Consider the following 11,574-nt stretch of genomic DNA (forward strand, 5'->3'; position numbering starts at 1 on the left):
AACTGGTCCCAAGAATCCAAAGCCTTTTCAAAACTAATGTTATGCAATATGCAGTATCTCGTTAGGATCAGCATTTGTACAACCTGGGCAGATAGAATAGAGTTCTTGGGTGGTCACATATGCTAGGAGTCTAACTGCCAAGTTCTGTGGATGCTCTAATAGCTTCTGAGAGCTCTTTTATTATTTACTTTAAATATATTGTGTTAAGACTTTTACTATTCTTTTTAGCATCACTAGAAACAAAATTAACCTGTTATTGTAGTTTAATATAATATTTCAATCATTTTGAGTTTGCATCAAAATAAATGTATAATTTAAAAAATTTTGATGCAAATTAAAAATGATTGAAATAGTATATTAAACTACAATAGCAGGCTAATTTTGTTTCTACTGATGCTAAAACTAAAAGCATGCTTGGGCTTCCCTGGTGGCTCAGCTGGTAAAGAATCTGCCTGCAATGAAGGAGACCTGGGTTTGATCCCTGGGTTGGGGAGATCCCCTGGTGGAGGGCATGGCAATCCAGTATTCTTGCCTGGAGAATCCCCAAGGACAGAGGAGCCCAGCAGGCGACAGGGTCACAAAGAGTTGGACATGACTGAGCGACTAAGCACAACTGCATGATTATTCAAAAGACAATAATCAAAAGATTATTCAAAAGGTCTCTGAATCACCTCAAATCATCTTCCTTATGTGGCTTTGGGTAATATCACCCAGGTCTTAATTTTAGCTGCCAAACATGGTCTGGTTTTAACTCAAGAGTCTGGAAAGAAGTCATCATAAAAGGGGAGGGCAGCCTTCTTTCTCCTCCCCAGCCTGGTGGTAGTAGCAGTGTTTCTGAGGAAGCTGGTTGGAATGCCAGGGGACCAGCACAGGTCTGGTGGCCAACTGTAGAGCAATAATTTGGAATATAGGTTAGAAGCTGGTTTTGCAGCATGGACTGACAGCAGATCAATCAGTGTACAACAAACACTGGCCCAAATGCTGCGGAGGGAGAGGGGATTGCTGGTGTCACACCACTTGGCTGAGCTATGGAGTTAGCATACTCTTGTATAATAGTAAAATACCTTTCTAGGATTAGTTTACAAGGAGTTTCCATGGAAATCATATTGTTTCTTTCCTCATAGATGTGATTCATTGTATGAACAGATATTCTAACATCTCAATTTGTTTCTAAGTTTTTTTAATGGAGTTTTAAGGCTTTTTAGCTGAAATCCCCACCAAATCACTTGCTGGTAGAGTATAATGCATTTTATGATTCCTAAGTAAGGGTTCTGGGTGGGGTTAGCCAGTTTGGATTTGAATTCTAGTTCTGCCACTGTACATGCTGGATAACCTTAAACAAGACTTAACCACTCTGATCCTGTTACTTACACTGTAAAATCAGACAGTAATATCAGCACCAATCTCCCAGAGCTGTGGTGAGGCATAAAGGAACTCATTTTGTAAAATGTTTAGCTGGCAGGCAGGCTTCCCTAGTAGCTTAGCTGGTAAAGAATCTGCCTGCAATGCAGGAAACCCCAGTTCAATTCCTGGGTCGGGAAGATCCCCTCCAGAGGGGATAGGCTACCCACTCCAGTATTCTGACCTGGAGAATTCCATGGACAGAGAAGCCTGGGAGGCAGTCCATGGGGTCATAAACAGTCAGATATGATAGAGTGACTTTCATCTTCACTTAGCTGTCAGGGTTTATTATGTAAGTATTCTTCATGCTTTTTAGTTTATATCATTAAAATAATGAAAAGTTAGTAGGAATGACTTACTAGAAAGAATATTAATAAACTTATTAGTTTTGTAGCAGCCAGTAGCCAGAATGCTCCTTAACTCTCCTGTCCCTGCCCTCCATGAGACCTTGTGCTGGGACACATCTAGAGGGTCTGCAGTTCTGGAAGTTTCTTGCTAGCCCCCCACAGACTCTGAGGAGAAGGTGGCCACTTGCACTTTCCTAGCCTTTCTGCCACTACCACACTGAAGCTGACAGTAGTTAGGGACATACTCAGAACTCAAAATACTCAGTACTGAAGATTAAGAACAACAACAACAAAAAAAATTTAATGCAATATTGAAAAAAACACCAAAAAATTCCATAAGAAAAATAACAGATTTTTAAATAAAGATAGTCGAGATTGCTGACTCTTCCTTTTGTTTTATCTCCCCTATAGTACCTCACAGTACTTTTAGTTTTTATTTTGAAAAAAATTTTAAATGTCACATGAAAGTATTTATCTTGATTATTGAGTTGTTTCCCCTTAAATATCATAGCCAGGGCAAATGTCTCACTCCTAGTCTCTATTCGGGGAAGTAGGGGACTGTGCGATTGGCCAGGAGGAGCAAGTGGTGAAATATTTGGGAAGCCTGAGAAAGGTGGATTGGGCGCCCCCGGAGCAAGCAGGCTGCCAGGAATGGACAAGCTGGGGACTGGGGCTCCAGGGCCCGTAAGCGGGGAAGGGGCCAAGGCAGCGCTTACTGGGTCTTCCTGCCTGCCTGATAGAAGGGTCGGACCGCGCCTTTGCGAGGTCTGCGCGCGGCGGAGGCTGTAAACCTGTCCGCGGGCCGCTGGCGGGGCGGTTGGGGAAAGCGTTGGAGGGAGGCGCGGTGCTCGGTTGATTAGCGCCCCTCTGCGTGAGGCGGAGGCAGTTGCCGAGGCCTCAGCGGTGAGCGTACGGACCTTCTCGTCCTTTCCTCTCTTCCCTAAACCCTCTTACTCCCTAAGTTCTGCTTGCTCCGTCGACCTCCCAGAGCGCTCTCCCGCTTCCCGCCACCCCTCCTCAAAAACGCCACAAATGCACAAAAACCCAACTAGGAAATTAGAGTTAACTTCTAATTTTTTATTTTGGTTGTAACTTAGTGATTAGGAGGAAAGTTTTGGGAGGTTCAGTCAGCTTTAATTATAATTTGACTTCAGGCAAGTGACTTGACCTCTAAATCTCAGCTATAATGTAGGGATATCATTTTATTCATCCTATAGGATTTTTGCTTTTTAAGAAAATCAAGATAAAAGTCACCAGTTTCACTATTTTAAATTATTGGAATGCAGTGACTTTAATTACATTCATTATGTTGTGAAACTGCCACCACTAATTGTGGAATATTTTAATCTTCCCTAAAATAAACCCTGTACTCAGGAACAGTCATTCCTCAGGCTCCCCATTTCCACCCTCTGGCCCCACAATTTGACTTTCTGTCTGTATGCATTTGCCAGTTCTGGACATTTCTTATGTCAGTGGAAATAATCAATAAGCCAGTTGAGAATAGGAAAAGAAAACAGTTTCAACTGAATCAACCTGAGGACTGCAGCCTGGGAGACTGGCTTCCAGATAACTGAGGAACTGCTCCAGGGAAGCCATGGTGGTTTTCTGCATGGTTTTATATCTCAGCAGAGCAAATGTTAGTGGAGGAGTGTCTGGAGGCCTCTCCTCCTGTGGCCCTCATTCTTGGTAAGGATGCAAAGAAGAGTCTAAGGTCCTACCTGTTGCAAGCAAGTTTCTTAACAATAAGGAAAGAAAGAACAGGTTGGTAAGCGGTGGGACGCCACTGAACGACTGAGCACACATGAAGAACAGAGAGAATACCTTGAGAGAGGCGGGCCATTCTAAGGGAGGCAATGGCCCTGGAAGGCTGGGGAACAGAGATTTTAAGGCAAGGTCATTTGCATAATCCAGGGGATTATGGATTGACAGACTTGATTGACAGCTGCGGGTTATATAACCAGATGCTCTACTGCACATGTCCTTTTCATAATTCAGTCTGTTATAATTAGATGTGTATATTCATGAAATATTTGTAAGTAGTTAATGAGTCCAATGGGCACCAAAAGATTACTTTAGTACATCATGGTGTGAGGTGTGTGTGTGTGCCAGAGTAGGGAAAGTTGGCGGTGTCCCACTAGTTGGCTGGTGGGTGATTTTTTTGGCCCCTTGACTATTTTGAAGTATTGATGGGGGCATATTTGGTGGGGGTGGTAAATTGCTTGGTGGGATTAGGCAACCACTGGATGTTTAGCTGAAGAGAGCCACCTTTCCTTGCTCTTGGCTAACTTCCTGCCTAACAGAAAGAACACCAAACAAGTAGGAATACATTCCTTTAAGGTTTCACAAAAACAAACAAACAAAAATAGATAGAAATGTATACAACGTGTCAGTATGGCCTTGGTACCGGAGAAAAGGAGTCTTATCCTCCAAGGAGTATCAGCACTGACATCTCAGGAAGGGAGGCATTTAATCTTTATTTTTAACAGGGACTTTTTAACTTTAGATCAATGTACCTTTTTCTTTAGTGATTAAAGCAGATGAACAAGGTTATGTTTGATTGGTTACAAACAGGCTGTTTTAGCTAAGTGTAAAATTCAAATTAAATCATGTATAAGTGAGAATGACTTCTTCATAACTCAGTTTGTGAAAATTTCTTCCTTTACACATATGTAAATATAGAATCATATAATATGTGGTCTTTTGTGTTTGGCTTCTTCCACTTGACAAATTTTCAAGGTTCCTGAGTTTTGTGTCGTGTAACTACATTTTGGATAATACCACATTCTGTTTATCCATTCTCAGAGACTTTCAGGTTGTTTCAACTTTTTGAGTATTATGAATAATGCTACCATGAAATTTAGTGAACATGTTTTTGCATTGGTGTTTGATTTCTATTCCTAGAAACTTAGGAATAAACTTGCAAGGTCACATGATAATTATATGTTTAACTTTTTGAGGAATGGCCAAACATTTCCACAGCTGCTATATTACTTTACATTCCCACTAGTAGTGTGTGAGGGCTCCAGTTTTCTACATTCTTGCCAATATTTATTTTCTGTTTAAAAATTAAAATATTTTAAGTTATAACTTTTAGTGGGTGTTTGCACATTGTGGTTTTGATTTAAATTTCCCTAGTGACTATATTGAGCATCCTTTCATGTACTTGTTGGCCATTTGTATAAATTTCTTTTGGAGAAATGTCTATAGCTCCTTTTGCACATTATTTTACTAGTCTGTCATTTTGTTGAATTGTAAGAGTTCTTTGTATGTTCATAATATGAAATCCTTATCAGATATATTATTTGAAAATATTCCTTTCTGTGACTTGTCTTTTCACATTCTCGTACTTCGATGCTCAAAAGTTTTTGAATTGGTGAAGCTCAATTAATATGTTTTCTTCTGGTGTCATATCTGAGAATGCATTGCTGAATCCAAGTTATGAAGACTTCCTATGTTTCCTTCTAAAATTTTATTGTTTTAGCTCTTACTTTTGGGTGTTTGATCCATTTTAAAATAATTTTTGTATATATTGTGAGGTTAGAGTCCAACTTCATTCATTTGCATTTGCCTGTTATCAGGCCCTCTCCACATTCTTGGGCAGCAATACCGTAGAAATGAATATTCCTACCACAAGGCTCTTAAGCAAGCAAAGTTTTTTATTTGTGTGATATTTTGTCCACAAGGGAGAAGGCAGAAAAGACTGCCTCATAACTCCACGATACGTTTTGAGGAACAGATTTAAAAGACAGTGTGAGGGAGGGTGCTGCAAGGTACCTGATCAGCTTGTGTTTGATTTTTGAATTGGTTGGCATCAAGGTTAAATTTCAAGCATCATCAACCTTCTGGTTTCAACCAGTGTAGGGTCTACATGCTTGCAGTCAGCAGTTTTTATCTAATGGGGATCTGTGTCCTGCAAAAAAATCTTGGGAATGTCTGTCAGGTCTTTGGGCTTCCCTGGTGGCTCAGTGATAAAGAATCCTCCTGCAATGCAGGAGCCACAGGAGACATGGGTTTGATCCCTGGGTCAGGAAGGTCCCTTGGAAGAGGGCACAACAACCCACTGCAGTATTCTTGCCTGGAGAATCCCGTGGACAGAGGAGCCAGGCAGGCTACAGTCCTTGGGGTCACAAGGAGTTGGACACAACTGAAGCGGCTTAGCAGCAGCAGCCGTCAGGGAACTTGGAGTTCGGTGATTCTGCTAGGTGTCAATAAAAAAATTTTATTGGAGGATAATTGCTTTACAATGTTGTGTTGATTTCTGCCTTACAATAATGTGAATCAGTCATAACTATATATATATAATACATTAACATATATATACATATATATATATACACCCTCCCTCTTGGGCCTCCCTACTACCCACTCATTCCACCCCTCTTGGTCATCACAGAATGCCAGGCTGGGCTCCCTGTATTATATTGCAGCTTCCCACATACTATCTATTTTACACTTGGTGGTGTGTACATGTCAATGCTACTTTCTCAATTCATTCCACCCTCACCATCCCCCATGGTGTTCACAAGTCCCTTCTCTATGTCTTTTCGCCATTCCTTCTCTGCCAGATAGGTTCATCAGTACCATTGTTCTAGATTCCATATATATGTGTTAATATATGATATTTGCTTTTCTCTTTCTGACTTCATTCTGATTAACAGGCTCTGGGTTCATCAACCTCACTATAACTCACTCTAGTTTGTTCCTTTTTATGGCTGAGTGATATTCTATTGTATATATGTACAGGACTTCTTTATCCATTCATCTATTGATGGATATCTAGATTGCTTCCGTGTGCTGGCTATTGTAAAATAGTGCTGCAGTGAACATTGGGGTACATGGGTCTTTTGAGTTATGATTATCTCAGGGTATATGCCCAGTAATGGAATTGCTAGGTCATATGGTAATTTTATTCCTACATTTTTAAGGAATCTCCATGCTGTCCTCCACAATGGCTATATAATTTACATTCCCATCAACAGTGTAAGAGAGGGTTCCCTTTTCTCCACATCCTCTCCAGCATTTATTGTTTGTAGATTTTTTTGATGATGACCATCTGACTCATGGTAGTTTTGATTTGCATTTTTGTAATAATGAGTGATGTTAAGCACTTTTTCATGTGTTTATTAGCCATCTGTATGTCTTCTTTGGAAAAATGTCTGTTTAGATCTTCTGCTCATTTTTTGATTGGGTGGTTTGTTTTTCTGATATTCAACTGCATGAACTGGTTATATATTTTGGAAATTAATCCTTTTTCAGTTGTTTTGTTTGCAATTATTTTTTCCCATTCTGTGCATTATCTTTTCACTTTGTTTATAGTTTACTTTGCTGTGCAAAAGCTTCTAAGTTTAACAAAGTCTTATTTGTTTATTTTTATTTTCTCTTACTCTAAGAGGTAGGTCAAAGAGAATGTTGCTGTGATTTATGTCAGAGTGTTCTGCTTATGTTTTGCTCTAAGAGTTTTATATGTTCTGTCTTTATATTTAAGTCCTTAATCCATTTGAGTTTATTTTTGTAGATGGTGTTCGGAAGCATTCTAATTTCTTTTACATGCAGCTGTCCAGTTTTCCCAGCACCACTTATTGAAGAGGCTGTCCTTTCTCCATTATATATTCTTGCCTCTTTTGTCAAAGATATTGTCTATAGGTGCACAGGTTTATCTTTGGGCTTTCTATCTTGTTCCATGGGTCTATATTTCTGTTTTGTGCCAGTGCCCTACTGTCTTGATGAATGAAGCTTTGTAGTATAGTCTGAAGTCAGAAAGATTGATTCCTCTAGCTCCATTTTTCTTTCTCAAGACTGGTTTAGCTGTTCAGGGTCTTTTGTGTCTCCATACAAATTGCAAACATTTTTGTTCCAGTTCTGCCAAAAATGCCATTGTTAATTTGATAGGAAGTGCATTGAATCTGTATATTTCTTTGGACAGTATAGTCATTTTCACGATATTGATTCTTCCAATCCAAGAAAATGGTATTAGGTTGGTGCAAAAGTAATTGCAGTTTTACATTGTTGAATATCATTTCCATTTGATATTAGAATACATTCTTAAATAAATGTGGCTATTTTATACATCATCTTAATGTGCATTTCTCTCTTTATATTTTTTTGCTAATGTCTTATTACTTCTATGCATCTATTGAGATCATATGATTTTTATCTTTCAATTTATTAATATGGTGTATCATGTTGATTTATTTGCATATATTGAAGACTACTTGCATCCCTGGGATAAAGTCTAATTGATCATGGTGTATGAGTCTTTTAATGTGTTGGAGAAAATTCTGTTTCCTAGAATTTTGTTGAGGATTTTTGCATCTATTTTTATCAGTGATACTGGCTTGTAATTTTCTTTATTGGTGGTATCTTCATCTGGTTTTGGTGTCAGGATGATAGTGGCCTCACAGAATGAGTTTGAGAGCTTTCCTCCCTCTGTAATTTTCTGGAAGAGTTTGAGCAGGATAGGTGTTAGCGCTTCACTAAACGTTTGATAGAATTCACCTGTGAAGCCAGCTGACCCTGGACTTTTGGAAGATTTTATCACAGTTTCGATTTCAGTGCTTGTGATTCATCTGTTCATATTTTCTGTTTCTTCCTGGTTCATTCATGGAAAGTTGTATGTTTCTAAGAATTTGCCCATTTCTTCCAGGTTGTCCATTTTATTGGCATACAGTTGCTCACAGTAATCTCTTATGATCCTTTGTATTTCTGTATTGTCTGTTGTAACTTCTTTTTCATTTCTAATTTAATTGATTTATCTTCTTCCTTTTTGTCTTAGTGAATCTAGCTATCAGTTTGTTGATTTTGTTTGTCTACTCAAAAGACCAGCTTTTAGTTTTATTGATCCTTGATACTGGACCCTCCATTTATTTTTTATTTGTTTCTGCTCTGATCTTAATTGTTTTTTTCCTTCTAACTTTGGATCTTTTCTTTCTTTTCTAGTTGTTTTAGGTGTAAGGTTAGGTTGTTAATCTGATGTTTTTCTCATTTCTTAAGGTAGGTTTGCATTACTATAAACTTCCTTCTTTTTAAAATTAATGTATTCATTTTAATTGGAGGCTAATTATTTCACAATATGTGGTAGTTTTTACCATACATCAACATGAATCAGCCATAGGTATACATGTGTCCCACCATCCTGAACCCCACTTCCATCTCACACCCCCCCCCCCCCCATCCCTCTGGGTTGTCCCAGAGCACCAGCTTTGAGTGCCCTGCTTCATGCATCAAACTTGCACTGGTCATCTATTTTACATATGGTAATATACGTGTTTCAGTGCTATTCTGTCATATCGTCACACCCTCGCCTTCTCCCACATAGTCCAAAAGTCTGTTCTTTACATCTGTGTCTCTTTTTCTATCCTGAATATAGGGTTGTAGTTGTTACTGTTTTTCTAAATTCCATATATATGCATTAATATACTGTATTGGTGTTTCTCTTTCTGGCTTACTTCACTCTGTGTTATAGGTTCCAGTTTCATCCACCTCATTAGAACTGACTCAAATGTGTTCTTTTTTATAGTTGAGTAATATTGCATTGTGTATATGTACCACAACTTCCTTATCCATTCATCTGCCAAAGGACATCTAAGTTGCTTCCATGTCCTAGCTATTATAAACAGTGCTGCAATGAACACTGGGATACATGTGTCTCTTTCAATTCTGGTTTCCTCGGTGTGTATGCCCAGCAGTAGAATTGCTGGGTCATATGTCGTTCAATTTCCAGTTTTTTAAGGAATCTCCACACTGTTCTCCATAGTGGTTGTACTAGTTTGCATTCCCAATAATAGTGAAAGAGGGTTCCCTTTTCTCCACACCCTCTCCAGCATTTATTGTTTGTAGACTTTTTTGATGGCAACCATTCTGACTGACCTGAGATGGTACCTCACTGTGGTTTTGATTTACCTTTCTTTGATAATGAGTCTTGTTGAGCATCTTTTCATGTGTTTGTTAGCCATCTGTATATCTTTAGAGAAATGTCTATTTAGTTCTTTGGCCCATTTTTGGATTTAGTCATTTATTTTTCTGGTATTGAGCCACATGAGCTGCTTAAATATTTCGGAGATTAAATTTTTGTCAGTTGCTTCATTTGCTATTATTTCCCCCTATTCTGAAGGTTGCCTTTTCATGTTGCTTATAGTTTGCTTCATTGTGCAAAGGCTTTTAAGTTTAATTAGGTTCCATTTGTTTATTTTTGTTTTTATTTTCATTCATCTGGGAGGTGGGTCATAGAGGATCTTGCTGTGATTTATGTCAGAGAGTGTTCTGCCTTTGTTTTCTTCTAAGAGTTTTACAGTTTCTGGTCTTATAAATAGATATTTAATCCATTTTTAGTTTATTTTTGTGTATGGTGTTAGAAAGTGTTCTAGTTTCATTCTTTTACGGGTGGTTGAGCAGTTTTTCCAGCACCACTTGTTAAAGAGATTGTCTTTTCTCCATTGTATATTTTTGGCTCCTTTGGCAAAGATAAGGTATCCATAGATGCATGGATTTATCTCTGGGTTTTCTATTTTGTTCCATTGATCTATATTTCTGTCTTTGTGCCAGTACCATACTGTCTTGATGACTGTAGCTTTGTGGTATAGTCTGAAGTCAGGCAGGTTGACTCCTTCCAATTCCATTCTTCTTTCTCAAGATTACTTTGGCTATTCGAGGTTTTTTGTATTTCCATATAAATTGTGAAATTATTTGTTCTAGTTCTGTGAAAAATACCATTGGTATCTTGATAGGGATTGCATTGAATCTACATATTGCTTTGGTTAGTATACTTATTTTCATTATATCGATCCTTACAATCCACAAACATGGTATATTTCTCCATCTATTTGTGTCCTCTTTGATTTCTTTCATCAGTGTTTTATAGTTTTCTATATATAGGTCTTTTGTTTCTTTAGGTAAATTTATTCCTAAGTATAGACTTCCTTCTTAACAATTCTTTGGCTGCATCTTATAGGTTTTGAGTTGTGTTGTTGTTTTTTGTTTATTTTAGGTGTTTTTTAATTGCATTTTTTATTTCTTCAGTGACCTCTTGGTTATTCAGAAGTGTATTGTTTAGCTTCCGTATATTTGTGTTTTAACAATTTTTTTTCCTGTAATTGATATCTAATCTTACAGCATTGTAGTCAGAAAAAATGCTTGATGCAATTTCAGTTTTCTTAAATATACTGAGGCTTGATTTGGGACCCAAGATGTGATCTATCCTGGAGAATGTTCTGTGTGCACTTGAGGTAAAAGTGTATTATACTGCTTTTAGATGGAATGTCCTATAGATATCAATTAGATCCATTGGCCTAATGTGTCATTTAAGGCTTGTGTTTCCTTACTAATTTTCTGTCTGGGTGATCTTTCTACTGGTATGAGTGGTGTGTTAAGTCCCCCACATTATATATATATAATATATAAGTGTTGCCTTATATATTAAGGTGCCACTATGTTTGGTGCATATATAATTATAATTGTTATATCTTCTTCCTGAATTTGTCACTTAACCATTGTGTATGTCCTTCCTCTTCTCTTGTAACAGTCTTACTTTAAGGTCTGTTTTATCTGATATGAGTAGTGCTACTTCAGCTCTCTTCTGATTTTCATTTACATGAAGTGTCTTTTTCCATACCCACACTTTCAGTTGTATGTGTCTCTAGGTCTGAAATGTGTCTCTTATAGACAGCATATATATGGGTCTTGTTCTTATATCCATTCACCTAGCCTGTGTGTTTTGGTTGGATCATTGAATCTATTTACACTTAAGGTAATTATTGATATGTATGATCCTGTTGTCATTTATTTTATTAATTTTCCTTTGTTTTTGTAGGTCTTTCTCTTGTGTTTCCTC

Source organism: Dama dama, chromosome 10 (assembly GCF_033118175.1).
Source record: "Dama dama isolate Ldn47 chromosome 10, ASM3311817v1, whole genome shotgun sequence".
In the NCBI taxonomy this organism is placed as follows: Eukaryota; Metazoa; Chordata; class Mammalia; order Artiodactyla; family Cervidae; genus Dama; species Dama dama.